At 40.2% G+C, this 14,563-nt stretch overlaps 1 protein-coding gene and 1 long non-coding RNA gene across 3 annotated transcripts in view; both read left to right on the top strand.

The window, feature by feature from the left end:
- Window positions 1–14,563, top strand: part of b3gat2 (beta-1,3-glucuronyltransferase 2 (glucuronosyltransferase S)) — a 116,388-nt gene that overhangs the window by 29,422 nt on the left and 72,403 nt on the right. The window lies entirely within an intron of this gene.
- Window positions 10,857–12,135, top strand: LOC120548212. The gene is made up of 3 exons (XR_005637154.1): window positions 10,857–11,054; window positions 11,161–11,342; window positions 11,426–12,135. It is a non-coding gene; the product is annotated as an uncharacterized LOC120548212 (long non-coding RNA).

Raw genomic sequence — 14,563 nt, 5'->3', positions numbered from 1 at the left:
GTAAAAATCAGAAGACTTAAACCCCGCTAAAGCTTCAGACTGTTCTCAATAATGGGTCCCGTACCTGCCTGTAACTGCTTTAAGCGAGCCCCTTGTGTCTGTTCTTTGAGACGTTATTTGATGTATTTTTGTATTGTACCTGCCAACAGGGTATTGCTGTATAACAGCATGTACTGTATGCTCAGCCAACCTAAATAAAAGTATAAATAAAAGTTTGTGTTGCAAACTTTTCCTGTGCCAGCTAATCTGCAGATGGTTGCATGGAAAGCAGCATGTGCTAAAGCAGTCGCCATGCACCGAACAGAATAATGTCCCATCTGCTGAAACCGTGTCACCCCACAGCTTTGTTTGGCTCCCAGCAAACATTTTGACACTGAGTTGTTGTTTATAAGACGGCTGCACAGACGCTGGAAATGAAAATTGAGGCAAGATCTGTATTTTGGAACTATATAGTATCTCACTGATATCAAGTCAAACCAGTTTACAACGCTGGTTTCATATCACTTTTTTTATCATCCTTTAATATCATGTTGTTAAAAGGTTGTGCTCAGGAACTCAGGAATTGTATGCCCTTGCCGCCAAATTATAAAGTTTTTCTCCTTAACGCCTTACTACTGATTATCAAAAGTAATTAGTTCCGTTACTCGTTATATTACTATATTACTTTCACGCTTTCCCCCTGGCTTTGACTTGCACTTGCACTTGCACTTAACGACAAGCGTACATGTATGCTGGGTCAAAGTTTTACTTGTCATCTTAATGTGATTTCTACCCTCAGACCCTACCCAACACAGAGGTCTGCAACCTGCGGCTCCGGAGGCTCTTCTTTAGCCCCACTCCAATGGCTCCCTGATGCTATGACAAAGAAATTCCATGGAAATTAATTATTTTAGTTATTTTTTAACATTTTACTTTTAATTTATTAATGTTGTAGGCCTAAAGTCATTCTTACATTTTCCATTTAGGATACATGACATTTCAGGCAACGAAAATGTGCGTCATAGCCTACATACATACGTCTATGCCCCGGCGCCTTATCAGCAACGTTTTGCCGAACCTCTTGATTTTTGTATAGGCTAGCTATGAAATTAATTTAAAAGACATTTCCAGAACCAACACATTGAATTTGCTGCAAAGTATCTGGCTGGGGATGAGAGAAAGAGAGAGAACTGCATAAAAATGGAACCAAACATCCCCATATTAATAAATGATAATTTGTGGATATTTGATTTGATTTTATTAGGATCCCCATAAGCTGATGCAGAACATCAGCTACTCTTCCTGGGGTCCACAAAAAACATAAAAACATTACAACAGATAAGACGTTTTCAGACAAATCAGCCACATGATATGAAAATAAAAATAAGAGCAGTATAACTAACATTATTCCTTCTTGCAAAAATAACTATACATATTCCTCTTCATATACTCATACATATTACACTAAATACATATACGCACTGAATATAGAAAAGTTAAATATTACAACATATAAATATTCCTATACGTAAAAAGTACAAAAGTAGTTACAAAATATGGTTACAGGCTTAGGGCCCTTAGATGTTGCTTTACTTGTTTTTTAAAGCTTGATTTATTGTGCGCTTTAGCAATCTCAGCCAGAAGTGAGTTCCATGCAACCATCTCTCGATACAATACTGTATGTTGCATGGATTGTGTTCGGGATCTAGGAACTTTAAAAAGACCTCTGGTGGCATGTCTGGTGGGGTATTTATGTGTGTTGGAGCTAAATGTAAGTTGACTATACAAACAATTAGGAATTTTCAATTCATTAACCTTTCTAACAAAAGCCAGGAGTGATGCTGATAGGCTCTCCTCAACTTTCAACCAGGGGCCTGTTTCACAAAACCAAGATAAGGGATTAAGCTGGAATTTCCCAGTTATCCTGGATGAATTTAGCCTTGACTCGGTTTCACGAAAGCAGAGGCACATAAATCACCATGGAGATTTATTCTGTACAGCTAGCCTGCTCCTGACCAGGCTAACAGCCAGGATTTATTTAATCCTGGAGCCTTTTCTGATCACACAGCAGTGGTTTTACTCTATTGTTATCAGCCTGGATTAAAATACAACAGGTGCATATTGCTGTGCATTTAAGTACTGTTATTATTTAAAGTTGTGACCATTATTTTTTTATTTATAATTATTCATGTGACGGTCATTGTTACTGTTATATTGCTGCTGTTATAAGACTGCTGTTCATATTGTTGTTAGAAGTTTGATGAATATATTATGGCAGTTGTTGAGATAATTAGAAAAAGCTGATAAAATTTCAAATGTGTTTTAAATGAAGTCTGTTACGAAGGGCAATACATACAATGCTGTACATTTCTATAGTTGACCAATGCACCTTGAATTATTTTAGTTGATTAATTTTTTTGAAATTCTTTAACAATAAGGATCATGTTTGTTCCACTTCCATGTGCATTGTATTTGGCATTCTTAGCACACAATTTATGTTGTCCAGTAAATTGGGTCTATAATTTGGGAGGATTGTACAATTTTAAGAACATATACTAATTGTACAATCCTCCCAAATGATAGTCTTAGTTCACTGGACCAGTAACTATCTAGCGATGTAGGCTACTGTACATTCATGTAACAACAGGGAGAGGATACCCCAATGGTTTTTGACCTTATATATTGCTGGGGGGAAATAACTGATGAATATACGCTGTTCCATTCATGTTTACAGTGTGCATGGAATTTATCACTTAATTATCTTTATAGTTTCTAGATTTTAGAGTCCAATTTCTTCAGTGTCTTTATTTTCTATGTCCATATATACAGGGAGCAAGGCATATAATATGTAGAGAAGGAAACTCGTCCTCTATAAAATAAATTACAAAAGCGCGAGAAAAAGCGTGGCAGATAATAGCAGACCGACTGAATGATAGTTTAAAAATATACATTTATGAACTACTGCTTTTAACTGAAACCATTCAACTAATGCTGTAGCATTAGTGTAAATGTGATCAGTGCACGTGGATGATATAATTCCTGTACTGTTTTTGAATACGCTGATAGGTTGATTAATGACCTGAACCAGATTAGAGGCGCTGGTTACAGTGAGAAGTTTCTTTTTTAGTGGACAGCTTGATGAAAGTAAATTAATGTTCAGGTCTCCCAGGAGATAAATCTCATTATTCACATCACATACTCTTTCAAGCATTTCACACAAATTATCTAAATACTGACTGTTAGAAATTGGTGGCCTATAACAACATCCCAACAGCAGAGGTTTTAAATGAGGCAGGTGAACCTGCAGCCACAACATTTCAACTGCACTTAACATTAAGTCCTCTCTGAACTTAACAGGAATGTGGTTCTGAATATATATTGCAACTCCTCCCCCATAGGTATCCCTGTCTCTTCTATAGATGTTCCCTGTATTGCATAGCCTGGGTAAACCCTAACGAACTTCCGGCAAATTTGAGATTTGCTCTGCAAGTCAGTCTGGCGAAGAACCCATTCAAACCCATTTCCAATGTCCCCAAAAATCGAGGCACCAATCACAACCGCTGAGGCAGGCTTTACACCAATCACAACCGTTGAGGCGGGCTTTACGCAACAATGATAGCGCAGCGACGGCGAGCAGCTTTTTGTTTACATTCAACATGACGGCTACCGAAGCCGTGCTTCACGTGCTCGGCCATGACCGGCGACCGGTAGGTCAGTCTGACGTGCCGATTTCATACCGGTCAAAGCTACAATTTACTGACAACATAAGTTATACGAGTTGAGTTACAGTTCTCAAGGACGCACGCACACACGGACGCGACAGCACAGTCTTTTTTTCCTTTCTCTCACTCTTCCTCCGTGTGTGGCGCGTACCCGCTCGCAGTGTGAAGCGCGTGTCCACGCTATTCTCTCACATGTAGGGAACCTCGTGAATTAACCTGCAACATGTCAGCTGTTTGGAAATTCTTCAGCGTGTGTACAGAAGATAACAAGTTTGCAATATGCAACACCTGCAAGGAAAAAGTAGGGTGTGGAGGGACGACACCAAAAACCAAAATCAAATATTTTTTTAATTGGATATTAGATGTGAAAAGCGTCACCTGGATCGTTGGTCTGATTGGTTGAAGGACTATCCAATGTGCCCAGAGAGGCATTTGAGCACCGTCCGTTGGTGACGCCCCTTTGGAAATGAACTGTCAATGAACCTTTCCCAGACCCACTCTCAGTTAGGCTTACAACTGAGAAGGGTCTGGTGTCAACCAGGCTATGTATTGCCACTACAGCATCATCAAATGAGTCATCCAAGTGGGTCTCAGAGATGGCCAGAATAGGCTAATTAAGACTTTATAGGCTGTGTTACCTTCATTATAAGGCTCAAATATGCTTTGCGGCTCCAGACAGATTTGTTTTTCATTTTTTAAGGCCAAAAATGTCTCTCTTGATACGAAGGAAGCAGGACAATCTGGAAGGTGTGATTTTGAATCTACCCTGCCACCCTGGACAGATTCACATTATATACTGATAACTACATAGCCTGGCTTTAGTCCAGTTATAATGGATAAATGAAAGCTATAAAGACAACATGAGGGTTAGCAGTATACTGTGCCGTCAATGCAGATTGCCGCTGCCACCCCAGTGATTTCATCTCATTCACTCAATGCAGTCTGGAGACAGTCTGAGACAGATGTCATTTTAACTAGGCTATACAATGGAATATTGACATCTTACTCCTTCAACAACACAACAAGAAGCCTTTCTGCATCTGATTGGTCCAATTAACAACTCACTGATGTTGATTTTCAGATTAGAAAAACAGCAGTGAAATGTGAAAAAGATTTGTCGTCAACCACCAAAACAGTTTCTTAATCAATTTGAGGCAAAACATCCATAGATTGAAATTGAGTGGCTCTTTATAAATAACAATGAGTCAAATGTGTGTAATATGAAAGGAGTTGTCCACAGAGAATTATTACCCTCAGCTCTACAGAGCTTTTTCAGCGTCTTTTAACTCATTGTTTTGGTTTTCCAGGTCGCAACTTTACTGTTTTGCTTCAGTCTCACAGCTCTCATTTAACTTGTTTCCTGCAGCAGCAGGCAGATATTTTCAGCGAGAAAAGCTCTAATAATCTTACTGGACACACTATCTGTGCAACACATTCTCACTCCCAGCGCGTCAAAAAGCGACGCCTGATCAGGTGTCTTTGGCGCTTGTTACTGATGCAAAAAGTCTCCGTCTCCTTTTTAGATGCGCTTGGTTGGGACTCTTGGCGTCACTTTTTGACGATCTAGGTCAGGACGTACTTTTAACTGACATGTGGCACAAGAACGGGACAGTTAGGTTTAGGAAAATATTGTGGGTGGGGTTACAAAATGTACATTTCAGTGACACGTAGGACAAGAACTCCAGTCTCCTGAGTGAGAATCCTGTGTTGTTTAACCCATCCACCACCCCAACCTTCCTCCTTATACAGATTTTTGGTTCTAGGCAAGACCTGCCCTTCAATAACATTCGTGCTATGACTGGCCAGGCGTCCATGCTCGTGCAAGGTAACGAAACCCGATTTGTTCGGGTCCTATCCCCTGACCAATCGGCTATCCTAACTTTAACCACTCAAGGTCAATGCCTAACCTCAACCAATCGTGCTGCTCGTAAGATCCATAATAACGCCGGTGCGTTCCATACAGATGCTAAAGGGTGATTTTTGCGTTGGTATCTGATGCTGAGAGGCCTATATCAGATTCCAGTGTGAACTGTTTGGGGTTTTGAAATGACCCGCATGCGCAAAAGAACAATAACAATGACATCAGACACAGCACGCTGTTGCAATAAAGTTAGGGAGGTTATGGAGGAAGTAAGCATTTTCGCTTTTATTTCAAAATGTTTCTGTAATGGCAACCAGAACATTAATGAGCAGGTGCTGAGGAGGAGAAGAATGAAGAGAGAGAGAGTCCATTGACTTGCTCTATCACTGTTCTCCATTTTGTAGGCCTAGTCAAGGTTTTAATTTTACTGTCTGTGTCTAGGGCTAACTCCCGCCGGCGCATAATTGTGACAAATGTAGATTGATGTAAAAGTCGCATCAAATCCGCCTTGGTTGTTCACACTGCGGCCGCATTGAAAAAAATCAGACCAGGGTCTGCTTCAGGACCACATATGGAAGTGGTCTAAATCTGATTTGAAAAAATCAGATCTGGGCAAGATTTGAGTGTTCACATTACTTCTGAAGAAGACTGCCCTGGTCACAAAAAAATCGGATTTGGGCCACTTTTGCCTGCAGTCTGAACGTAGCCTCTGTGTGTGTCTGTGTTGTGGCGTGCACTGCTGACGAGGAAACGCATCATGGAAGAGAGAGAGAGAGAGAGAGAGAGATAGAGAGAGATAGGGAGGGCTCGACAAAGTCTCATCTCCCGACATGATATTTTGATTTTTTTTTAATTCAGTAAATACATTTTCTTTCCAGGGAAGCCGTGTGCAAACAGGAATATACCGGCTATATAATTTAAAAAAAAAGAAAAAAGAAATAATAAAAAAAGAAAAACATGCATCCAGAAAAAAAGGGCACTTTCTCTTGAGGAAGAAAAAGGGAACGTGCTCAAGCCCATTTTGATGTCTATGTGTGCACGTGACTGCATGGCAGATTTCAATATCAAGCACAAATGAAAGCGTCTGCTTGTAATGTGTTAGGGTTACATTTAACTGTCATATGTGGTTATTTGTCTCTGACTGTGGTCGTCAAATCCTCTCATGACAGTGTTATAAATTATTTTCCTAATCTCAATTTTAACTCTGTCATACATTAAAAGCATTACAGTGTAAACGGTGAAGGCGACCACATTATAACCGTTTACCTTTTCTAACCTACAAACGTGATCTACTGTAAAGATTGATTAGAATAGAAAGCTACATTCTGCTGGTGTTGGCTACAACATCCAGTTAAATCCCTCTGCTCTTTATGGGGTTTTCTAATGGAAATGTTTATGATCAATCCTTTCATCTAGTAGACAAGGCCTTCCAGAGGATATAAACAACCAATCATGTTTTTTTCACTGCAGATAAAAATATACATTTTGACTTGAAGATACTTCAGAAAACAAGACACAAGATGCTTGTAAAAACGCTGATAATGTGCTTTAAAAGTGCTTGAAAATTGCTTGAATTGGACTTGTTAAAACCTCTGGGAACACCGAAAAACCAAAGGCAACAAAGACAGATACTACTTAGTGTGTTTATTATGCAGGAAATGCGATTAATTGTTTTTTACCATTTTGTGGTGCAGATCTGGTTTCTAGAGGCAGGCTAAGCAGGGCAAAAAAAATCTTAATGTTGGTCTTCAAAGCCCCCGGTCCAGAGTGTTTCTGAATATGTTTGCATACCTGTGGAGCTCTGTGCTGAGCTTTGAGGCGCAGCATTCAAACCAAGGCATCATTACCAGTCAACTAGGACTTAACCGCTAAGCCAAAATAACGATCGTACTCCAGGAATTATCTGGGAATGACCAACACACAGTCAGCCTCTCCTTCTTCTTCTTTCTGTCCTTTTCATCTTACAAAGCAGAGGAACTGGAGTCTTTGAAAAATGACCTGAGAGAGAAAGGCAGACAGCAGCAAAAGAGAAGCGAGGGGGAAGGGTTTTAGCGTCACACAGGCAAACTCAAGGGGCCACAGTATTAACAGGGAAATGGCTTCAAAGCTGCTGGTGTTGCTCAGGGGCAACAAGAGGTGGAGAGAAGATAAATGAAAGGGAAGGAAGAGGATTTCATCATATCTTGACAGTTTGATCTAAATAAATGTCCATTAGCTGTTCTTTATCTCATTGCTTTAACACAACATGTATTCAGCCTGTTTCCAGCTTGCGAAAGTTTTTACATGTGCTGCTTTAACTCCTCATACGCAGTGCCGGCACGTGCGTAAAGGCAGACTAGGCAATGGCCTAGAGTGGCACTTTGGCAAGGCGGCAAAATGTGGGCTTGTTTGGCCCTCATTTTGTCGTCTCTTGTAATCCATTGGTGAGGAATGTGTGTCTGTCAATCTTTCAGTCTGGTTGTGAGTACAAAAAAGGAAAATAGCTCTTTTGCTGTGGCACCGTGGCTCCTTCCGGCGCTTAGTGCGATTAGACGATTGTGATTGGCTTAAAGAAATGCCAATAAACCAGGGCACGTTTTTTTCCAATCCCAGAATTCTGTGTGAACTAGCCAGACCCTCCTCCGCAGCGCTGTGGAGGAAGGTCTGGCAATGCAAGACTAACTGTACACAGACAAGGTGAGGAGGATATGAAAGATCCCAGCAAATAGCCAACAACAATAACACAGTAACTAATTGACATTTTGACAGAGAGAGAGGACCATATCAGGTCAAAGGAATTGATTTCCCCAGGGGTGATGAGCTATTTTTTCTTTAGTGGTTTTAAGTTGTAAACCTACTCATGATATGTGCCTTGCATCACACTTGTGTGTATGTGTGCTTTATGCAAATGGTTGTGGGTATATAAAGATTTGCAATATTATTATAGTCGCATTTTAGATTTAAATTTGATTATTTAGAAAATAGCTGTGCTATCATGTGCTGTAAAGGGGTTTGGAACCTATTGGATTTATTATGTAGACCTGTTGGTGCCGTTGTTGTCATTCAAATATACGCATACGCTCCATGCGTTGGCCTACTTTAATAATTGTTGACACTTCTCACTCCCATCTCGTAAAATACGGACGCTTGGTCAGGTGCCTTTGTCGTTGTTAGTGACGCTAAAAGTCTCCTTTAGCGTCATATAGCGCGCTTTATCTAACCGCACTTGGTCAGAACTATTGGCGTCCCTTTTGACGCAGTTATGTTAAGGAACAGGTCGTGGGTGGGCTTACGTTTCTGTGACACGCGGGAAGAACGGGACAGTTGGGGTGGTTGGGGAAAAAAAGCACAGTGCTCTCACCAGATGAGTGATAACGTTATTTGTCATTTTCTGTAACCAGTGTAGCATGAAAGCAGGGTGGGTGGAATTAGCAAGCTAGCTAAAAAACTATCTAACAAGCTAGCAAACAAGCTAAGTAACGTTATAATTGCTCCTGGAAAAATACATCATTTTTTGTCATGACTATTTTATGAATGATTCAGCATTATCTGTATTAGAGAAAAGAATGAATTCATCCGATGTTTAGAGTAAATAAAATAGCCTTGCTTACTGACGCAGTTTGTTCTCTTCCACGAGTCCTACTAGACTTCTGTGTGTAGGTACCGTTAACCATAGACATATATAAAATGGACCAACAGATCCCGTTGCTCTGGACGGAGACGAGTGAAGGATATTAGAAGCACTTTTCCGGTGATGGCTGAGCGTTACTGCGCAGCCTCCAACTGAGAGAGACAATGTAAATGTGACATGAGCAACTTGTCTGAAAGTTGTAAGTCTTCTGGTAGCTGTGCCAAGAGAAATCTCAGAGACGGAGAGCGTAGGTATATGTAAGGAGATAACAAAGGCACAGGCTAATTATTGCTAACTAAAATGCTAGTTAACATTAGTAATTAAACTTAAACAGCTAATGTGAGTCGAAACTGCCTGCGAGCTTCTCCTCTTCTTCCTCTACTGTGCGACAGTAAGTCGCTTGGTTATGACACAATCGTTAGCCTATTTTTACAAAAACGTCTGCTACGGAGCCATAACGTGAGGTACAAGGTAATGGAGCCTTTTATACATTGTCGTGTTTCTTTAGAAATAAACAATGGACAAATAGAGTCTTTAAACGCTTCAGATGTAAAGTTATTTGCTGTCAAAGTGACGTCAAAATGAATGGCAGTCAGTGGAATGCTAACGGGAGGTGATCCCTTTGTAGCATCAAAATGGCACCATACACCCTAAAAAATGCTGGGTTATTTCATCTACCCAACCGCTGGGTTATGAAATGTTTTACCCATTATGGGTTATTTATATGGAAGTTGGGTTATTTTGTGCAACTCATGCGTTGAGTCAAAATCCATCAACCCAACATACATCGGTTGACCCAGCACTTGGGTTGTTTGTGCTTCGAACGTTATCAGATCATCACCAGAGTCCACACACCGAGCGCTTGTCACAGCAGAGAACCAGTCTGGTCATCCAACGAGGCAAATAAATAATAAAAGGTTTGTGTACACTAGCTACATGTCTAAATCACATTGTCTGTGTTGCGTTACCTATTAAAGTACTATCATTTATATTGTGAGGCTAGTTGGTTAGTTTGGCTAACAATGTAGCTAGCTAACGTTAGCCATTTAGCCGTTATCATGGAAGCATGGATAGCCTACAGCTTATCCATTTGGTCTGAATTATATTAATGAATTAATGAAACAAGTTCATAATGCCCATGGGCATATGGTCATGTTTATTGAGTTCACCAGGCTAATTTGCCAGCTAGTTTCAAGCTAGCCAGGTGATTAACTATCTAGCTAGCTAGCTAGATAGTTTACTAGCCAACAGGCTGTCCGTTAGTTGCTTTGCTAGCTATATTATTTTAACTGGCTCTAAATGAACGCGCTTGTTTTTCCTGAAGCTTTTAATGTGAAATGTGAAGGCATAACACAGTGTTTGACTGATTAAAGTATGTAAAATGTGTAGCATGTATGTGCATTTATTTAAGTAATGTGGTGACCCACTATAGATACGAACAAATGCTTATTTTAAATGGCGGCCTGGCAAACGACAAGGGCCACTTGAGTTAACGGTTAAGAAATATATAATAAAAAGTTTGGGAACCACTGCTGTAGACTGTTGTACTGACAGTCGTGCCCTGAAAGCTATGCTGTGAGCAGCCACAAATATTCAAATATGAATTGCATTCATATAAAAACAATTTACATGCATGCAATTTGTCATATGAATTGTATAGGTAGAGAGGAAGGATTGTGATGCTAAATAAAATGGCTGTTATCTTCACATTGGATTACATTCTTCTGTTAGTCTGCATTGCTTTTACATGGTGATATCTGAATAGTTAATACAATAGCAATTGTATCTTTGCTTAAGCTCTTTTTGTGTTTGTTTCAGATCAATGGATAGCTTTGTCATTAACACTTTGACAGAGTGCCAGACCTTGTCGAAAGATTTAAAGGTAAGAAATATTTGTTTTCCCATCCACAGCATATCAAGTGTGCATTGCTACTAAAGCCCTTTTCAGACATGAATTCTTATGAAATATAATTTCCTCTTTTTTTCAGTAGCTTCCATGTAATGTGTCAAAGTGACTCCAATAGATGAATAGAGCCAGCCACTGGATTCCTGGAGGAAAGGCTGCGGAACGTCAGGAAGCGGCTGAGATCAACCAGCAGGTCGCAGAGCACGGCACAGACACCACCACAAATGCCAGATGATGGCGCTCTTGCAAGGGCTCTCATTCCAGGTAATTATTAAACTGAAAAATTATTTGATGAAGCAAAACATCCATATTTCAGTGAATGACAACTTTCTTGTTCTTTTTTACAGAATGTACCATATCAGACGAACGTGAGTCACAGCTTAAAGAATGGTTGAGAAACAATTCTCAGCCCCTCAGTCAGATAGAGACCTACATGCAGAACACGGCAGTCTACAGGGCCAAGTGGATTAGGGACAACAATTGGACCATCGATCAGATCCTCGACCTATTGGAGACACAGGTTTTAGTCAAGGACCTTCATCAGACATCAAATTTATATTTGATATATTTAGAGCTTTTTCACACTTGGTGCGTTTCAGTCCTCCAAAAGAACTCCAACCCATTAGTCAGCATTTTTGTGCATATGTCAACACTCCATTTTAAAGGGGGCTTTCACAACTGCCTTATTTAGTTCGGTTGAATTGAGCTAGAGTTTGTTTTCCCCCTTGGTGCAAAGGCATGGTAGGTATAGGGAAATATGATCTTACATATGAGGATGCATTGTTTATAATGTTTTATTAGTGTGCCACATTGAATTGGTTTTAAAAATGTGTTTTCCATTTTATAGATTGCACAGGCTTGTCCTGCATGGGGATGCTGCATCAAAGTTGTTTGAAACTTGGTCATATGAAATGCCAGGAGGGGAGTCTAAAATGGTAAAGTTTATTCAAAGTAGAATACTTGCTTGCAAGTAGAGCTAATGGCTCTTAATAGCAGCTTTTTAATAGGAATTTGAATTTGTTCACTATAGACCTGTTGACTGTTGGCCTGTTGAATGTTCAGCCAGTTAATTCGTAATTGTTGTTTTGCTCTGAATGTTTTCCTACCTGAGTGATATGAACTGCACCAGTTCCACTATATTGTTGATATAATAAAATTTTTTCAAAGATTCCATTATGTTTTGTTTTTGTATTGTTTAAGTGTTTATTGCATATATGCATAAATCTAGCATGTATTCTGTTCTAGGTTTGTAGTTTAACAGTTTTATTGCAATTTCTTTTCTTAAATTGTACTGTAATGTGTTAGAATTAATCTGGGATATGGGTTAATTTTGCCAAGCATTCACCTATACACTATATAACAAATATGTAGTTGAATCAACCCAGAATTGTAATTAATTTGACCCAGCATTTGGGTACACTATATAACAAATATATAGTTGAATCAACCCAGAATTGTAATTAATTTGACCCAGCATTTGGGCACACTATATAACAAATATGTAGTTGAATCAACCCAGAATTGTAATTAATTTGACCCAGCATTTGGGTAGAATATTTAACTCATCTGTTGGGTTAAAAATGACCAACCCATCTTGCTGGGTCAAATTAACTACTGTTGGTCCGGTGCAACAGTGATCCAGCGGTTGGGTTATAAAACAACCCAAGTTGGGTTATTTTTAACCCATCATTTTTAAGTGTGTAGGAGGTTCGAGTTCTGAAGCGAAGCTTACCCCCTTGGTTCCGGAGGAGAGGCTTACCCCCTTGCCGTTAACGGAGGAAAACAGGCAGTGGACCAAACCACTGTGAGGCAAGGGAGGGGGGATTCCAAATGCTTCTAAACTTAAAACACATTTTTTGCCCCGTTTGTATTGTTTTACTACTTACACAATTATTTTAAATATATATTAATTATAATACACAGCGCAGGTTTTAATGATATTTTTAGGGGGGTCAATCATCGGATGGGGTAGGTCCTGATCCCCCCCACGATTTGTGTCTGATACCGACACAAAAATCCCCCTTTAGCGTTGAAATTACAGTATCTTATATTTTGCTGAACACTGATTCATTTGTACTAAGGCATGGATACCTGACCCGAGGCCAACGGGTGCCAACGGGTCCCGACGGTACCCGACGTGCCGGACCGGATTCGGACAGATATTTAGAAATTATGGTCGGGGTCGGGTCGGGCTCGGTCACATCAGCTCAGAGAGCTCAGTGTGTGTGTGTGTGTGTGTGTGTGTGGTAAGTGGGCAGAAGAGAGATAGAGAAAGAGGAAGCAGGCGTGTTGTAGATGCAACCCGAGCAGAGTTGGTGGATATTCATGTTATAACGTTGGCCCTGGAGGTGACGAGTCTCCGCTGGTTTTCTGATCACAGTCGGAAACGAAGCGATCAGGAAAGGTTAACCCATTGAACATTTTAACAGCTTATTAACGTGCGCTTGTTGCCCCGTGTGCGCTGATGTGCTCATCTGTTGACATTTCCGAATGCCTTCCTACAGTTGCTTAACAAAAGCGGGTTTTCCACACAAACAAACGTAGCCTACATGTGTCATTAGTATGAGGAAAAAAAAAGAGATTTTAACAGTGTCGGGCTCGGGTCGGGCTCGAACACAAATTTCTTAATACCTGTCGGGCTCGGGCCGGGTTCGGTCACGGCTCTGTCTGACGCGGGCCGGCCTCGGACAGAAAAATTCGGCCCGATCCGGACTCTAATTTGTACTATATGTCACATTAGCACTTCCCTTTAATATCAAAACATTTTTTGTTCTCACACATAGGTCATACTGTAGATTGATGCTGTTACATGTAACTAGTTACTTATTTTCCACTAAAGATTTAAATTGTTTAGGGTTGGTGTTACGACCCAATGTTGGTCTAGGGGAGAGGGGAGTAACATTAGCCTATATGAGGAGTCAAGAGGTTCAGATTAACCATTTATTGCCAGATGTGGAAGCATGCAGAAAACATCAGGGAGCGCCCTGGCCAAAGTAATAAACATCCTGGCCCTAAGTAAAAATGAAATAACACAGCTGACTATACTGCCCCAAAAACAAAAAGGTACAATTCTAAGACTAACTCCCTATCAACAAAAGAACAACAAGAGAAAATGTAAGACAATTGTCAGCTCTCCCCTACAGGGCTTTCTGTCAAGAAACATTCAGGTTTAGTTAAAAATACAGGTAACAGTAACTTACAGTGGGTAAATCTTACAACAGAAATGCTACCTTAATTTTACAAGGTTATCAAAAGAATATTGGATTAAATCCTTACAGATAGCACCAACACAAGAGCTGTAGAACAGCAGCTCTTCATCCTTTATCTCCCAGATAGACTGATTGGCTGCAGTTCCACAGATCAAGTCCACATCAACCAATGGCACAAGAGAGGAGGAGCTATAGTTGAGGCCCACAGAGCTAACCCAGCACAAGTCAGTTCCCCATTTAGCTAGGGGGGTAACGTAACAGTTGGATCATTTCAAC

This window comes from Perca fluviatilis, chromosome 19 (assembly GCF_010015445.1).
Source record: "Perca fluviatilis chromosome 19, GENO_Pfluv_1.0, whole genome shotgun sequence".
Lineage (NCBI taxonomy): Eukaryota > Metazoa > Chordata > Actinopteri > Perciformes > Percidae > Perca > Perca fluviatilis.
Note: the sequence above shows the minus strand (reverse complement) of the source record. Positions and strands in the feature narration are given on the sequence as shown.